The sequence below is a fragment of the Leopardus geoffroyi genome, chromosome B3, assembly GCF_018350155.1.
Source record: "Leopardus geoffroyi isolate Oge1 chromosome B3, O.geoffroyi_Oge1_pat1.0, whole genome shotgun sequence".
Lineage (NCBI taxonomy): Eukaryota > Metazoa > Chordata > Mammalia > Carnivora > Felidae > Leopardus > Leopardus geoffroyi.
In genome coordinates this window covers 3,984,306-4,002,810 of record NC_059337.1, presented here as the reverse complement: position 1 = coordinate 4,002,810, position 18,505 = coordinate 3,984,306, and the positions used below count along the sequence as shown (strand labels likewise).

Below are 18,505 nucleotides of genomic sequence, written 5' to 3'. Positions count from 1 at the left end.
TGTCAACTCCCCAGGTGATCCCACCGTGCAGCCAAGGCTGGGAACCACTGCTCTGAGCCTCAGGTGCCCGAAGAGGGCATAGATACGTGGCACACAGAGCCCCGGGGTGCGGGAACTGGGTCACTGGTTGGGCTTTCTTGAGACTTAGGGCTCCGGAGGGGAACTAAGAAACCCAAGGAGTTTGTGGGGCTCAGCGCCTGCTCTGAGCACAGGACAGAAGGAATGAATCCCGAAGCCCACAGCTGCCCCGTGGAGCCCCTGACAGCCCGACGGGCGCCCGTTTGTACGTCCAGGAGAGCTGGGGTGGGCAGGCTCAGACAGGTGGGGCCAGCCTTCAGAGCCGACTCAACAAGACAGGGTGAGTTGAAAAGGTTTCTAACTGGAGACATCATGCAGATGGGGATGGCTCTCGAGGGCACATGAAAGCCCGGAGGGAGGCGGGCAGCAGAGAGGAGAGAGGGTCGGGGCAGTTTTGGACCCGCTGAGAAGCAGGATGCTGCAGGCAGGGAGCAAGGAAGGGGAACTCGAGAGCCGAACCCAGAGGACCCCAGGAGGAGCACACTGAGCCGGTGGGGCAGAGCTGGGGCTGAGGAGGGCAGGTGGTATCACCAGGGGAGGGAGGGGGAGCCTGGAGGCTGAAAGAGTGGCCCTGAGCACCCAGGGGGCCACCTGTTCTAGATGTGGACCGACCCCCCCCCCCACCTTTAGCTTGATTTAGCTGAGTCTAGTATCTTAAAATTCTTTTGCGGGGGGCACCTGGCTGGCTCCGTTGGTTAAGCGTCATGATCTCGTGATTTCAGCCCCGTGTTGGGCTCTGTGCTGCCAGCGCGGAGCCTGCTTGGGATTCTCCCTCTTTCTCTCTCTGCTCCTTCCCCACTCACGCTTGCTGGCACTCGCTCTCTCAAATAAATAAATAAACTTAAAAAAAAAAAAAAAAACCTTTTGGGGTGCCTGGGCTGCCCAGTTGGTTAAGCATCTGACTTCAGTTCAGGTCATGATCTCACGGTTCGCGGGTTCGAGCCCTGTTCTGTGCTGGCAGCTCCGAGCCTGGAGCCTGCTTCAGATTCTGTGTCTCCCTCTCTCTCTGCCCCTCCACCGCTTGCACTCTCTCTCTTCCTCTCTCTCAAAAATAGATAAACCTTAAAAAAAAAAACAAATATCTTAAGTTTTTTAAAAAAAGAAACACTTTAGTAGAAAATGAAGAACAAAACAAAAACAAACAAAAAGCAAAATCCTACAGAATAGAAACGAGTGAGTTTTCAATCCATTTCAGTGTAGCAAATAGATACCGAACGCCTACTACGCGCCAGACTAGCCGCAGATGGCTCGGCTGGCATGGCAGCTTATCAGACACCCAGCCCCACTCCTAGTCCCCCCCCCCACCCCAGCCCCCTCGGGGAGGCCACAGCTGCCCTGGGTCCCAACACCTCTGCCTCCAATAAAGCTCGGCTCACCCACCGGTTGTTCTAAGTGAGGCCCCCCTGCAAATCTGGGGTCCTCCTGGCAAGTAACACTGTTCCTGAAAGCCACCTGTTTCTCATCAGCTGCCCGGCGGGTTTTGGCTCTGGGTTCCAGAAAGCCCTTGCCTGGGCTGGGCTCCCCAGCGGGAGCTGGCTTCTATGCCAGGCCCCACCTCCGGCTCTTTCCCATGCGGCTCAGGGCAGAGAAGTATGAGCCGACAGTTGGTGCAGAAATGAGTGAGAACCCCTCTTCTGGCCATTTCTAACCATCTCTCCAACAACTCAGCCCCCGGCAGGTGGGGGCGGGTCCCAGCGTTTCCTTCCCCTAAGTCAGCGTTGTAATGCCAAAGAGCAGAAAATCCCTTCCAATCAAGACCATGCCTCTCTACTCACTAGAAGCAAGAAGTGTCAGGGTCATTCCTCACTCTGTCACTCACCGCAAACACGTCCCTCACCCAGCCTGGGGGGGGGGGGGGTGGTGTGCGGGCTGCCTCCTCACAGACGCTCCCCTTTAAAAATTTGCCTTCTATTCCCTGTGACCTCTTTCACCTGTGCTGTCCCCCAGGATCGTGATTCTATCCCTCCTTCAAAACCAGCACGAGAGCTGCCTGAGTGTTTGGCTTTCTTCACTCAAGTATCCCTTTAAACCCACTTCTGTACATTTGCTGGTTTATTGCTTTGTAAATGCCTTTTTTGGTGGCTCTTGGGTACACTGTCTCTCGAACAGGTTGGGGCTTTTTTTTTTTTTTTCCCGAATTGTGGCCAAATATATGTAACATAACATCTGTTTTAATCACATTTAGGTCTACAGCTTCGGTGAAATTACGTACATCCACAAGGTCGTATGACCATCACCGCTATCCATCTCTAGAACTTTTTTGTTACTCCAAATCCAAACAAGTTTCTCGATGCCCGGCGAGTAGGGACATGTTTAATTGACTTATGCCTCGTTCTACGTATAATATGTGTTCTATAAATACTCTTGGCTGACTAGAACAGACAAGAGGTTTAATATAAAAGGCCCCAAACAGGCACCAATAGCTTATCAAACCATCTTTTCTAAAAAATGTTTTAATGTTTTATTTATTCTTGTGAGAGAGAGACAGAGCACGAGCAGAGGAGGGGCAGAGAGAGAGGGAGACACAGAATCCGAAGCAGGCTCCAGGCTCTGAGCTGTCAGCACGAAGCCCGATGCAGGGCTTGAACTCACAAACTGTGGGATCATGACCTGAGCTGAAGTCACGTGCTTAACTGACTGAGCCACCCAGGTGCCCCAAACCACCTCTTCTAAAATTACTTCTTGGGGCACCTGGATGGCTCAGTCGATTAAGTGTCCGACTCTTGTTTCAACTCAGGTCATGGTCTCGAGGTTTGTTTGAGTCCCACATTGGGCTCTGAGCTAACAGCATGGAGCCTGCTTGGGATTCTCTGTCCGCCCCCCCCCCCCCCACCTCTCTGTGCCTCCCCGGCTTGCTCTCTCTCTCATAAATAAATTAAAAAAATTTTTTTAAATAAATATGGGGCGCCTGGGTGGTTCAGTCGGTTAAGCATCCAACTTCAGCTCAGGTCATGATCTTGCAGTTTGTGAGTTCAAGCCCCATGTCGGGCTCTGTGCTGACAGCTGGGAGCCTGGGGCCTGCTTGGGATTCTGGGTCTCCTCCTCTCTCTGTCCCTCCCCTGCTCATGCTCTGTCTCTCTCTGTCAATAATAAATAAACGTTAAAACAATTTTTTAAAAAAGTTTAATAAGTAAAATTACTTCTTACTAAGACAAGAAGGGGAAGACTGACTCCCAAAGAGGTAGAAAACATATAGAAGTTTATTCTAGATGAGTCCCTACATTAAGCTATGACCTGGCCCTGGCCAACGGTCTATGTGTCCAAGACCTCCGAAGAAGATGAGGAGGAGGAGGAAAGACCCTGTCCTCTCTTCTGAGACAGCCAACAAAAGCACCTGGAGGGATGGACAAGCCCATTACTCCTGAGACTCCTTGAACAAAGAAAAGAGTGTTTCCCCAAACTTGGCTCATCACAGAGATCACTCAGAGCATCCATTAAAGAAATCGAATCAGTACTTCTGGGGTGGGGTCTGGGAATCTGCATATTTAATAGTGCCTGGCATGATTCTTATGAAAGACAAATTTGGGAAGAATGAACTAGAATGTTCCACCAGCAAGGTGGGGCCAGCCTAGCCGCCTGGGGCTGTGAAGGTAAAAGCTCCCAGCCAGACTTACTTTATGCTCCCAAGAGCTCTTCAGAGCTGTAGGCTGCTTTCCAGAACCTTCCCAGGGCTGCTAGTCCCCAAGACTCCCGTGGGCCTGGTGCTTCTAAACTCTCAGGCCTTCCTCTTCCGACATCCTATACTCAGGGCCCATACGCTGCCTCTCATTTCTTCCTCTGTGCCGAGGCCTTGCACGATCCCAAGTTCTGGCAGCTCCGTCCTCTGGCTTGGTTCCCCATAGTTGAGGGAGGACAATGAGACCTAGTCCTAATTTAGAACAAAAGAGCCAGGTGGTCATGGCCAGGTGTTAATTAGGGGCTGACTATAGACAGCTGGTGACATCACAGTCCACCTTTAGCTCCAGCTGGGTCATCACATGGAAAGAAGTCAGAAAGCTCGTATCTACCAAATCTGAGGTCAGTGTTTACAGAGGGAGACATTGGACACCAACCATATTGTCACAGCTGAAATTTCACCTCGGGGCCCTCCTGACACACGCCCGCTGGACCAAGCCTGGGAGGCTCCTTCACACTGGAGTGGCTCCGGTGGGCCTCCTGGCCCACGAGCATCACAGAGACAGGACCACCCTCTCCCACAACCACTCCTGGGTACAGTGAGAGCAGGTTAGGGCACAACGGGCTAGAAATTCAGAGGTGTCTTCCTGTTAATGAAGCCCAGAAAGTTTGGTTTTCATTACAACAAATTTTCCCTCTCTCTCTGCCCCTCTGCTGGCCACTCATAAATGAATAAATGTTTTAAAAAATGAAAACAAGGAAGTTACAAGGAAGCTATGTCAGAAATTTTGTGTTTATCTTCACTCCAGAAAGTTTACACAAAGCGGTGTTTCGGTGTTTCCGTGGAACGTCAACAGGTGTGATGCAGGAAAAGTTTCCGTTCTCCACAGGTTTGGACTAAACTAAGTGAAATAGATTTCTTTACTGGTCTTTTTTTTTTTTTTTTTAAGGAAGCTTTAATATGTCAGTATAGACAGGAAACTCCCAAGATGTAAATGCAATGGACTGTATTTTCTAAATAAAATTGATTTATTAACAATGAAACCTTAAGTAAGTTTTCCAGAGGCCACGTTTTGGCAAATGCTGAAATAGAAGATGCTATTACCCAGGGCCAAGGTGACTTATAAGAAATAAGCCCTTGCTATTTTGTTTGTTCTCTGGTGAATACCTCCTCCCTCTGTTGTATCCCTCTCTGTAACCACAAAATTCACTTCTTGGGGTTAAGCAATAGAGCACAGTAAAGTCAGTGGGCTGTCTGGGGTCTTACCTGGGCTTCCCCACTTACCAGCCTTAGGCGTGTTAACTAACTTCCTTATGCCTCAACTTTGCCGTCTGTAAAATGGGCAGCACTGGTACCTTCTCTTGAAGGTGGTGGCGAGGAACAGACAAAGCCTGAGCTATTACTGTCAAGCCACAGAGCCAGTCTCCTGAGGGGAGATCCTCTTGCCCACTTCTGGGCTCGATGGTCCCGCAGATAAACTAGCGGTCACTTTGGAAGGTGCGGCACACCAGGACGGAGGGGCAAACGCAAGGGTGAGAATTAACTGAAGAGGAGTTGTAGCTAAAAACCCAGAGCATCTGAGAGGCAATACGGACGTACAGGCCAGGACCACAGGGCCTGGGATGGGAGGGGAAGGATCCCTAAAATGTGCAAAAAGAGGAAAAGAATCAAGTCAACCTTGAGACAGGGCGTATAGAAATATGTACTTACACGGGTCAATACATGCATTATAAACACACAAAAAAAGAGAAGAAAACATAGAGGAGAAAAAAGAAAAGTATCAAACCTCAAAATGTCTTTTAGGACGGCACCAGCTGTACCCATCACCCCGCTCTTAGGAGGCTGATGACCTGGACAGCTCTCTGGCCACACGGGGGGGGGGGGGGGAGAGGAGGGGGTGAAGGTCACTGAGGAGTCACAGGGGGACAGGGGCATTCAGAGTGGCACTAAGCAAAGACAGGGAAATATGGAGATAGAGTAGCTCGCCCCCAACCGGGCCTTTACCCACAATTCACTTGCCCCCCCCCCCCACAACTCACTTGCCCCCCTTCTCCAACCCCGGTCCTTACCCACAATTCACTTGCCATCCCCCCCTACCTCGGCCCTTACCCACAATTCACTTGCCCCCCCCCTTACCAACAATTCATTTGCCCCCCCTTCCAATCCTGGCCCTTACCCACAATTCACTTGCCCTCCCCCCGCACCTCGGCCCTTACCCACAATTCACTTGCCACCATCCCCCCCGCCCCCGCCGCAGCCCTTACCCACAATTCATTTGCCCCCCCCTTCCAACCCCGGCCCTTACCCACAGTCACTTGCCCCTCCCCCCCGCCGCCCTTACCCACAATTCACTTGCCCCCCCCCACACCCAGCCCTTACCCACAATTCACTTGCCCCCCCCATCCCCTGGCTCTTACCCACAATTCACTTGCCGTCCCCCCCCCCCCCGCCCCGCCGCCTTTACCCACAATTCATTTGACCCCCTTCCAACCCCTGCCCTTATCCACAATTCACTTGCCACCCCCACCCCGGCCCTTACCCACAATTCACTTGCCCTCCCCCCCACCCCCTGGCTCTTACCCACAATTCACTTGCCCCCCACACACACACACCCGGCTCTTACCTACAATTCACTTGCCACCCCCACCCACCCCGGCCCTTACCCACAATTCACTTGCCTTCCCCCCTACCCCCTGGCTCTTACCCACAATTCACTTGCTCCCCCAACCCCGACCCTTACCCACAATTTACTTGCCACCATCCCCCCCCCACACTGCCGCTGCCCTTACCCACAATTCATTTGCCCCCCTTCCAACCCCTGCCCTTATCCACAATTCACTTGCCACCACCACTGCCCCTCCCCCCCCAGCTGCCCTTACCAACAATTCATTTGCCCCCCCTTCCAATCCTGGCCCTTACCCACAATTCACTTGCCCCCCCCCCCCCCCACACACATACACACACCCGGCTCTTACCTACAATTCACTTGCCACCCCCCACCCGGACCCTTACCCACAATTCACTTGCCACCGTCCCCCCCCCACACCGCCGCTGCCCTTACCCACAATTCATTTGCCCCCCCTTCCAACCCCGGCCCTTACCCACAATTCACTTGCTGTGGGTTCAGTCGCCTACAGCCGACGCGGGTTTCCCGGCGCGGATGGTCGTCCTCCTGACGCCTCCTCAGAGGGTCACTCGCAGCCTAACGCCACGTTAGTCACGTGCCCGCTCCAGTGCCCTCATGTCACCTCCTCACGTGGCGCTTTATCACCTCACATCCTCCCAGGAGGAAGCACTGCGACAGAGAGGGCACAGTCACATAACCTGTGTTTCAGTCCTGTCGCAATCACTCTGTTTTACCGTGAGTTACCGCTTTCACCTCCCGCGCGGCCCGGTGTATACATTAGACGTTAGCAGAGGTCCGCGCGTGCGCGAAAGCACACGGTATATATGGGTTCTTGCTTTCAGCGTCCGCTGGGGGCTGGAAACCCCCCAGATGAGGAGCGGGGCGGCCGCTATATAATAACCGAGAGGGAGACTGGAGAGGTCTTGCTGGTGAGTTCCAGCACTTCGCTGGGGCTCTCAAATTACCCTTTCTTTTTTTTAATTGATTTATTTTGAGAGAGAGGGAGGGAGAGAGAATCCCAAGCAGTTTCTGCACCATTAGTGCAGAGCCTGATGCAGGACTCGAACTCACGAAACCGTGAGATCAAAACTAGAGCTGAAACCAAGAGTCGGACGCTTAACCCACTGAGCCACCCAGGCACCCCTCAAATTAGGATTTCAGTCACCTCACTGGCGTTGCAGGACGGACAGCCACTGCGGCACAGTGACTGGGCCACGCAGGCACACCGGTTCCTCAGAAACCCTCCGGAAAACAGCTGAGCGGGAATAGCATCCTGTGCGACTTCAGAGAAGAACCTTGGACTTCCTCAAACCTCATTATGGCTGAGAATGCGCTCACCAGGTCGGTCCTGGCAAAAGCAACTTGGTCTCTTTAAAACCACAACGCAACGAGGCAACTCCAAAAAGGATACTTGTGAGGCAATCTGGGAAATTTCAACACTGCCCTTTGATGGTATTAAGGAATAGCCTGATTTTTTAGACATGCTGATGCGTTGTAAGTAAGTTTTTGAGAAGGAATCCTTGGCTATTAGAGATGCCAACAGCTACAACTGGCTTCAACCAATCTAGGGATGCAGAGAAGAGGGTCAGTGTAGACATGGAGTTGGATTGGCCATGAGTTGCTAATTGCTCAAGCTGGGGGGGTGAGTGGGGCTCATTCCACCGTTCTGCTTTGGTATGTGTTTGGAATTTCTCATTAAAACCTCCGCAACGCCGGGGCACCTGGCTGGCTCAGCAGGTGGAGCTTGAGACTCCTGATCTTGAGTCATGGGTTTGAGCCCTAAGTTGGGGTAGAGATTGCTTAAAAAAACTTTTTTAAGCCGGGGTGCCTGGGTGGCCCAGTCAGCTGAGCGTCCGGCTTCGGCTCAGATCATGATCTCGCCGTCTGTGAGTTCGAGCCCCGCGTTGGGCTCTGTGCTGACAGTTCGGAGCCTGGATCCTGCCTCGGATTCTGTGTCTCCCTCTCTCTCCGCCCCTCCCCCACTCATGCTCTGTCTCTCTCACTCTCAAAAATGAATAAATGTTAAAAAAAGTTTTTTTAACTTTTTTAAGGGGCACCTGGGTGGCTCAGACAGTTGAGCATCCAACTCTTGATTTTGGCTCAGATCATGATCTCAGGATCCGTGAGATCAACCCCCTGTTGGGCTCTATGCTGACAGTGTGGAGCCTGCTTGGGATTCTCTCTCTCCCTCTCTCTCTGCCCCTCCCCTGCTTGCACTCTCTCTCTCTCTCTCTCTCTCTCTCTCTCTCAAAATAAATAAATAAACATTAAAAAAAATAAAACTGCATGGGCACCTGGGTGGCTCAGTCAGTTAAGCATCAGACTTCGGCTCAGGTCATGATCTCAGGGTTCATGAGTTTGAGCCCCTCATGGAGCTGCCTGCTTCACATCTGCTGTGTCCCTCTCTCCCTCTGCCCCTCCCCCACTTGCATGGCACTCTGTCTCTTAAAAGCAAATAAACATTAAAAAAAAAAACGGCTGAGACATCTCATTACACAGAGAGGTCATCTAACGTAAGTCTGTAAATATAAAAGACATTTTCATTCACTCGTTCAAAAATATAATTACATATGATATATATAATTATATATCTATAAGTATGGTAAAGTTCATTTAATGTAAAATTCACCATTTTAACCATTTTATAGTATGCATTATGTCAATTATAGCTCAAAAAAAAAAAAGTGTAGGGGCCCCTGGGTGGCTCAGTCGGTTGAGCGACTGACTGACTCTTGATTTCGGCTCAGGTCATGATCCCAGGGTGCTGGGATCAAGCCCCACATTGGGCTCTGCACTAACAGCTCAGAGACTGCTTGGGATTCTCTCTCTCTCCCTCTCTTTCTGCTGCTCACCTGCTCACACTGTCTCTGTCTCTGTCTCTCTCTCAGAATAAATACACTAAAAAAAATAAAATTCAGAAAGTACACAAGAGTTTGCAGTGAAAAGCTTCCCTCCGACCTCTCCGCCCCAGTGGCACATAGCTTCCTCTCCGGAGGCATCTGTTTCCCACACACCCTTCCAGAGATTAAACCTCCCCTCCCCCCTGGTTCACCAGAATGGTACCATTTTGTACACACCGCTTTGCAGCTGGCCTTTCCCCCATCACTTACCTTGGGTTCATTCTGCAACAGAACACAAACAGCTCCTTCCCTTTTTCCCAGCTGCGTAGTACTCCACACGGTCAGGCTGTTTCACACCCTGCGGTAAGTGCTTCGGGGTTCTGGAAACTCTTTTCCCAGCCAGCTCAGAGTCTAAAAAGCACTTTCTTTTGGTAAGGGGGCAATAAAGACAAACCAGAGGCTTCTGCCTCGAGGCCGACCATCATCGGAGCTATCTTCGCAGACAGGCCCTCAGAAGGGCAAAGGCAGCTAACCTGGAGGGTTCTCCAGGGGATCTGCCAGGTGTTGCTGGTGAAGGTGGCAGGGAATTGCTGGCCATCTTAGCCTCTAGGACATAATTGATCATGACACCTGTGTCCTCCCTTCTTTCCTGATTAGAAAAGAAAGGACTTCTCGGGGAAATTGAGAAGTGCATACAGAAGCAGAAATTTACCCCGAGTTGTTTGTAAGCATTTAAAAAAATGTTTTGTTAATGCTTATTTTTGAGACAGAGAGAGACAGAGCATGAACGGGGGAGGGTCAGAGAGAGAGGGAGACACAGAATCCGAAGCAGGCTCCAGGCTCGGAGCTGTCAGCACAGAGCCCAACGTGGGGCTTGAACTCACAGATGGTGAGGTCATGACCTGAGCTGAAGTCGGAAGCTCAACCGACTGAGCCCCCCAGGCGCCCCTGTAAGCATTTTTAATAGCTGCTTAAAACTGAATTGTACTGGGAGGTGCCTGGGTGGCTCAGTCAGTTGGGTGTTCAACGCTGATTACAGCCCAGGTCATGGTCTTGAGGTACGTGGGATGGGGCCCCACATTGGGCTCTATGCTGAGAGCACAGAGCCTGCTTGGGATTCTCTCTCTCTCTTTCTCTGCCCCTGTCTCACTTGCGCTCTCTCTCTCTCTCTGTCTCTCTCAAATAAATAAACTTAATAAAAAACTGAATTGCATTGGGGTGCCTGGGTGGCTCAGTCATTTAAGCATCCAACTCTTGATTTTGGCTCAGGTCACGATCTTATGGTTCGTAGGTTTGAGCCCCACATCAGGCTCTACACTGAGCTGAGGCTGGTTGAGATGCTCTCCTTTCTTGGCTCTCTGCCCCTCCCCCACTCGTCCTCTCCCCCCCACCAAAATAAACTTTAAAACTGTATTGCATTGAAACACTATACCTTACTAACTTATCTCTGCTTTCACTTCTGCATCTTAGAGATCCAGGAACTAAAGCCACATCAGATGTTTATTTTAAGGAGCTAGAGAAACATCTAAGTCCATGCACCAAATTAGACAGGTAAGACACTTGGCACCAGGTATGAATATTTGAAAATTATCTCTACGAAACAGAAACCGTATTAATGAATAATCTCGGGGATGAAGAGAAGACCAGTGGCTGATAATGAAGGCTTCGGGGATTCCAACAGTTACTGGATAGTAAGCTAAGAACCCTGCATATTAAATAGAGGAACATTTATTTAAATAGAATAGAAGCCCTGTCTCCTCAGTAACTACAGGAGACGCCTGCCAACCTAGGCACTAAACGTTTGCTGGGTTGGACGGAGCGCGCGGCCGGAGGGAGAGGCACCTGGGATGCGGGAAGAGAATTCGTGGACGGCATACGTGTTGGGGCAGGGGCTGCAGCGCGCAGGTGGGAGTGGAATCCACAGGAACGGTCACAACTCGTGCGAAGAGTGTGGAGGATGAGGAGAGGTCAAGGGCAGAGTCCCGGGCACGCTGGCGGCCGAGAGCGTGGGGAGTGTCACGGTAGCCCGGGGCTCTGAGCACGGCCTCGTCAACAACCCCACCCCAGAAACTCTTCCTGCCCGACCCGGGGTGGACAGCGCTGGCAGGAGGGCTTGGGGACCTTTAGGGATGTCTGGATCAGCAGGGGACTTGGGAGGGGAGAGCAGGGGAGAAGGGTTTTAGGGCCTAAAAAGAGGTCCCTATCACCAGGGACCTGAAAAATGCACAGAACTCTTCCTTCCCTAACAATACAGTTTCCCCTGAAAATGGACCTAATAATAGGCCTCACACTACTACCACGGCTAAATTGGACTCCACTGACTCACAAGTCTTTTTATGTCTTCAGTTCCGATCCCTGCTTCCCATACAACTCGGTAAATGACAACACCGTTGTTCTTTCCCTGAAGAATCTATTTCAGGGATGGGCAGTGGATGGTCTCCGGCTGTGTGCTATTATTACCTGCGGCGTAGCGGGGCCTTTTATAGCATTCGTTTCAAACATAAAGGAGAAGAGGAAATGCAAAATGAAGCGGAGTGCTGTCTTGCAAGGCAAATCTCCTGAGATGAATGTCTTTCTCCCGAAGTCCCCGGTGTCAGGGGGAAACACCGGACGAGATGGCCACTCCATAAATCTTGCCGCACGGTGTTTGCGCGCATCCTCGTGGGTTAGAAGCAGCATTCGACCGAGAGAGTCTGTTGAGTGAAACATCACCAGCTCCCGTTTGATCAAAAATGGCTACAGATAAACAAGCCTCATCCCTGGCAGGATGCGGCTCCGTCTGGCAAATGTTTATCAAGCGCCAGCTGTGTTCCAGGGATGCAGAGGCGGAGAGCCACGGTCCGTGGCCCCTGGTAGCCCCCGGGTACACCGGGAAAGGACACTCTGGGTCATCGATGGGAAGGAGGCAGTGCCTTCGCAAAGAACGTGTATTGTTCACTGTCAATTAATAAACTAGCATCTGGTTTACTCAGAAACCGGTGTGGGGTGTGCTAGCTTACACAGCTTGGTTGGCAGAAGCCAATACTCAATAGCAAGCAGCTCTGATCTCTGGATGTTTTCAGCTGAGGCCCGGATCGTGCCGCAGGTGCAGGTCATTAAAAATCCCTGGGGGGGAGGGGCGGGAGGGGCAGGTAGAAGAGGCTCAGGGTCTCCTTCCTGCCGGCAGGGTGCTTGGTGCTTGGTGCTAACACTGTTATTCCCTCAGTCCTGAACCAGGTGAGGGAACAGGTGGTGGCCAAGGGCAGGGGATGGAGGGAGTGGGTGGAGGTGGAGACAGACAGACAGGCAGACACACACACACGCACACACACACACACACACACACACACAGGGAGGTGGACAGATGCTGTTGGGGAGGCACAGACACTAAGGGTGTCTTTTTTTTTTTTTTTTTACTGTGACACCCTTTTCAAATTTTAGTAATTGTGGCACTGAGAATGTCTTACCCTGACATTTCTCTTTGGATGTGACAACTCTTACAGTGGAGAATTTATTTAAATATTCAAATGGATTTTAAAGGATTCCTGGAAGAAGCTATGGCTCTTAGTATTATTAATCTGACTCTGCTGAAGTCAGTTCGCTTCTGGACCAGGAACTCAAAACCCTCCCTCTCTGTGGACAGAGAGAACTGAGGGCGGCGGGGGGGGGGGGGGGTGGGGAACCAGCCATTGCTGCCAGAGCCATGATTCCTATCACAATTGTCATCTCTCCGAGGGGACACATCCGGAGGCAGACGACTCAAGGTTGGATGTTTGAACGCTGAGATCCCAAGTATTTACTCCTGCCCCTAACATTTTCCGGGCCCCAATCTTCTGTGCTCTGTGGTCCTAAACGCTGGACTTTCACTCGAGTGCTCGCCATCTGTTCAAACAAACCCAAAGCCACTGTTCTTTCTTCTCTCCCGGGTAAGTTACGCACCATAAAATGCACCCGTCGTATTTGTATGGTCCAGGATTTTTAGCAAAGTTATGGACCTGTGCAACCACCACCACTATCCAGCCTTCAGACGTTTCCATGGACCCCCTAAAAGCTCCTTCATTGTCACCTGTAGTCTGTCTCTCTCTCCCACCCAAACCCCACAATCACCGATCTGCTTTCTGTCTCTATCAGAGCTTCTTTTTAGAACACAGTTTGGGTTGTAACCATCCATAATACTTCTACATGAAGCTGGGGTGGTCCTCTGGGTAAGAATACAAATTGCATTCCTCAATTTAAAAAAGATTAAAAAAATATTTATTTATGTTTGAGAGAGAAACTGTGAGAGGGGGAGGGGCACTCAACCGACTGAGCCACCCAGGCACCCCTGCACTCCTCAGTTTTTTACAACAGAATGTAACCTCACGCCTGTGTGCCTGTCTTTGGCCATGACCAGACCTGCCCAAGGAAAGCAGTGCAGTGGACATGAACGGAAAATTGTTAGGCCCTGCAGTATAGGAGCAGGGAGAGGGAGATTGCTGTGAATTCGAGCACACACGACAGGAAGTTCAAGGCCTAGGATGTGGCTATCGGGCCCAAGTAACATGGCTGTCCTCCGAGTAGCAGACAGACAGCTTTACATGGAGGTACAAGCTGTTTCTGGGTGATAAGCAGTAAACGTGGTTCTATAGGTATTGGACCCAGTGGACATCTCATTTTGTGTGGGCTCGCAAGACACGCCTCGGTGAGATACGGAAGAGGCAGGCATCAGAGAACTTCCTGGGGGCGCCTGGGTGACTCAGTCGGTTAAGTGTTTGACTTCCACTCAGGTCATGATCTCACGGTTCGTGAGTTGTTTTTTTTTTTTTTTTTTTTTTTTTTTTTCAACGTTTATTTATTTTTGGGACAGAGAGAGACAGAGCATGAACGGGGGAGGGGCAGAGAGAGGGAGACACAGAATCGGAAACAGGCTCCAGGCTCTGAGCCATCAGCCCAGAGCCTGACGCGGGGCTCGAACTCACGGACCGCAAGATCGTGACCTGGCTGAAGTCGGGCGCTTAACCGACTGCGCCACCCAGGCGCCCCTCACGGTTCGTGAGTTTGAGCCCCACTCTGTGCTGACAGCTCAGAGCCTGGAGCCTGCTTTGGATTCTGTGCTCCCTCTCTCTCTGCCCCTCCCCTGCTCATGATCTCTCTCTCTCTCTCTCAAAAATAAACATTAAAAATTAAAAACACACAAAAAAAGAGCTTCCTGATTCCTTTCCTCATTTGTACCTCTTGCATTGCTTTCCTCCTGCTTCAGAAATAAGCCAAAGCCAGATGCCTGGTGGCTCAGTCGGTTGAGCGTCCAACCCTTGATTTCAGCTCAGGTCATGATCTCACGGTTCATGACATCGAACCCGGTGTCAGGCTCCACGGTGATCGTGGAGACTGCTCGTGCTCTCTCTCTCTCAAAGAGAAAAAAACAAACAAACCAAAGTAAAAGTAATTATGAACCATGTCTCCGCTGTCATGTGACACCCGACGACTCTGCGTTCCGGCTGGAGCAGTGTCTCACGTGAACGCACACGGCATTTGCCTCACTCACTGCCACAAACATCTGGATGCTCCTTTCTCAACCACAGAGGGCAATCTCAACTGGGTTATCCTGAGGATAAAGGAGATAATGTAGGTATAGAGCACTGCCCGCTGCCTGGCATGTAGTCCGTGCTCAGTAAACAGCAACGGTAGTGGTGTTTCGACATGACTGGTTTCACAAGCCTGTCGCCCAATGTTTGCATCACAACGTGTCCCTACTCAAACCAGGAGGTCAGAATGTTTCACTTCGGTTTGGGAAACAGTGAGGGAGTCGAGGGGGCACTAACATTTCTTAATCCTTATCATCTCCGCGGTGGAAAATATCAATCGTTATCATCTCATTTTAGAAATAAGGACACTGAGCCTCGTTCTTGGCGATAGTCGCTCAGGTTGGCCTGCATGGGAAGCCGGTGCCCCTCCCACCTAAAAGTGCTCAAGATCTCAGGGCGCCTGGGTGGCTCAGGCAGGTAAGCGTCCGACTCTTGATTTCGGCTCAAGTCATGATCTCACAGTTCGTGAGTTCGAGCCCGGTGTCAGGCTCTGCACTGACAGCTCAGAGCCTGCTTGGAATTCTCTCTCCCTCTGTCTGTCCCTCCCCTGCTCACGCTCTCTAAATAAATAAACATTAGGGAAAAAAAGTTATAGCAAAAAAAAAAAAAAAAAAAAAAAAAAAAAAAAGCTAAAGATCCCTATAGAGCAAAAGCTCTCCAGTCACCTGTTGGGGGGGGGAGGCAGACCCTCACCTGCCTGGAGGGAGAACAGAGTCAACTCTCAACAACGTCTAACTGGAATTTGCTGAAGTCGAAGAGAAACACGCATTTCCCCAAGTCGGCAGAGGTCACAACTCACATTCCAAATATGACAGGCGGGTCTGGGGGGGCGGGGGGTGTCTCGGGACAGAGGGTGGTAAAGAGCTCTGCAAGTTGGCCTGAAGGAAATGGAGAAGCATTGGGAGTCTTGCTCCGAAGAATATTCAACAAAGAGTAGCCTGTCTCCATCCTCCACACCCAAAATGCATGGTGCATGTGTGTGTATACGTGTGTCCACGTGTTTGAGCACTTGCTGCAGACCCGCCACCTTCCCTAAATGTGTTCCGGTTAATTTCACTTGCTCTGAGTTTTCCCTCATCCTAAAGTCAGTCCACACTTAGGTGTCTGGCTGGAAGCATCTTTCCCTGCACTGCAATCCGGTTCCCTTGTGCTGTTGTCCATCACGTGTATGCCACGACATGCCCATCTTCTGCTTGACTCTTCGACGAGATCCCGAGACTGTGTTCTGCATTTTTTCACTTCTCTCCATTCCCCCCAACATTTAACCCAGAAATATGCTGGAAATGGATAGATGCTTATGGAGTGATAAAAAAATAAGCAAGGTCACAAATCTGAAGAAAGACTTTAGATCTGGGTTTTTGTTTTTGTTTTTTCCTAGAGTTCTATCTGAACAGAAATCACATGTTAAATAAATGACTAAACTTTGTGTTAGAGTTCACAAAAAATGAGCAAATTAAAGTGAAATGCCAAAGGGGCAAGGGAAGTAACTTTCGCTACAGAGAAATAATGAACTTTCGGGTCATGTCTAGCCAATGGGGGCTTAGTCACAGGGAGGCTGTCAAACACCTTTCGGAGAAGCTCTCGAGGCACATGTATCACTGGGGGAGCGCGTGGAGGCCGGCACCGGGTGCAGCCGGGCGCCTGTGACCACGTGCACGCGCTGTTTCGCTGATGTTCCCGATCCCGTTGGAGGGTTCACCTTCCTTCTGACTCACTGTCTTAAATGTTTCCCTTTGTATCTGCCAACTGTTGGAATCGGTGTTTCAACTGTTCTGACCATCTGCTGGGAGAAAACTTCCAGATTATGTCACAGTTTTCAGAACCTCAAATCACACAGTTTTGGAGTTGGAGGACTTAGGAATCAGCAAGCCTAACTCCTTCACTTGCGGACTCACAAATGCTTCTGCTCCGCCTTGAGTGTCGGCCCCGGTGCCGGGTGCTGGGGAGGCAGAGATGGCTCATGAGGTCCTGGGGCTCCCGGCACCTACACTCCAGCAGGGAAATCAGATTCTACAAGGTGACACAGGTGCCCCGATAAAGGGGTGTCCAAGGGACACATACGCTGTGCACGGGAGGGGGGCGGAGACTTTATACATGGTTGAGTGTTTACTGAGCAGGGGAGAATGTAAGTGGGAAAAGATTAGTCAAATATAAAACTGGAGAGGAAGGTAGGGGCCAGATCAGTAAACATTTACTGAGCACCAATGACGTATCAGGTCACCAGACTCTATGCTAATTGCCAAAGATGTGAAAGCGACAGCTTTGCCCTCAAGGAATTTATAATTTAGCCAGATGTGACTATATACATTAAAGATATACAGGAAGGGATCATCGGCTCTCCTTGGAGGTGGGGACAGAGAGGGGTGTATTGCGGAAGGTACCCGAGGATGTCGTCTCGGGCTAAGGCTTCCCAGGTGGACCAGGGTGGGGAGGGCATTGTAAACGGAAGGAACAGCAAGTACCCAACACAACACGAAGTCTTTCAGGAACCTGAAACAGTGCGATATGGTCACGCATTTAGCTCACTTGGGGAGAGTGGCAGGGGATGAAGTTGGACAGACAGGACAGACAGGGCAGACAGAACAGAGGGAACTCTTACCCTGGAACTCCACACTCAGCAGCTTCGAGTGTGCCCTGGAAGTAATTAGGAACCTGTGAGCGTTGAATCGATCAGGTTTCTGTTTTGGAAAGAACCTACTGTGGGGCACTCAGTCGGTTAAGCGTCTGACACTCCATTTCGGCTCAGGTCACGATCTCATGGTTTGTGGGATTGAGCCCTGCATTGGGTTCTGTGTTATCAGCTTGGATTCTCTCTCTCTCTGCCCCTCTCCTACTCTCTCTCTCTCAAAATAAATACACTTAAAAAAATAGAAAGGACCTACTCTTAGCTGGCTGGTACACAAGAATTGGTTATACCGTTATCAATTCTTTTCTGTATGTTTCATAATAATTATGGAAGAACACCCACTAGCAGAGTGGACAAGTGTCTGATGTCTGACGGGGAGCAAAGATGGGTACAGGGACCAGTTAGAGGCTATTGCCTGGTCTATGTGGGAAGGGATGAGAATCAGAACCAGTAGCAGTAGTCTCTCAGTTTGAAGAGCTGGTCAGGAACTGAGGTCCCCTGGACATGGGGGGGGGGAGACTAGGTGTGGGGGAAAAGTCCAGGGTGACCACCAGCTTCCGGTGTGGGTAACTGGGAAGGATGCATTCTCCAGAAATGGAGACTGAGGTGGATGAACAGGTCCAGGAAGAAAGATGAACTCACATGTAGACGTGTGCTGGAGATGCGGGTCAGATAAGCAGATAGAAATTTCTAGTAGGCAGGAGTATTTATGAGTCTAGAGCTCAGGTAAAGTAAATAGGAAGCAGAGAGGAAACGGTGACCTGGGGCCAAGGAGGATCCTGAGAAACTTGGAAACGAGGGGAGAGAAGGTGTAAGGGAGGAGGGAGAGGAAAGCGTCGGAAGCTGCACAGATACTGAATAAAGTGAAGTCACTGCCTTTGGCCCCAGCTCAACTCTGTCCCAGTGAACTTTGCCAGAGTGGTTTCCGTGGCCCGTCTGGAGACAGAAAAGGGGGGCGATGTACTACTGCAGGTGTGGAGGGCTCTCTGTCAGGGACTCACCGTGTGGGGAAAGGGGATCCGGGATGTTCAGAGGACACAGGATTGAGGACAGGGTTCGGTGAGACTTAGAAACTTGAGCAAATTTCCGTGGTGGGGGCGGGGGCAGGAGGAGCTGGTAAAGGGGGGCAGCTGACAACAGAGAAGACAGAAGGAGTGACTGCAGGAGCATGGACCG

The 18,505-nt window shown here is 50.8% G+C and overlaps 1 long non-coding RNA gene across 1 annotated transcript; it reads right to left on the bottom strand.

Annotated features, from left to right (window-relative positions):
* Positions 1 to 3,256: 3,256 nt before the first annotated feature.
* Positions 3,257 to 7,337, bottom strand: LOC123582440. Its single transcript, XR_006704382.1, has 4 exons — positions 6,796 to 7,337; positions 5,481 to 5,640; positions 3,693 to 3,946; positions 3,257 to 3,412 (listed from the first exon to the last, which is right to left on the bottom strand). It is a non-coding gene; the product is annotated as an uncharacterized LOC123582440 (long non-coding RNA).
* Positions 7,338 to 18,505: the final 11,168 nt, after the last annotated feature.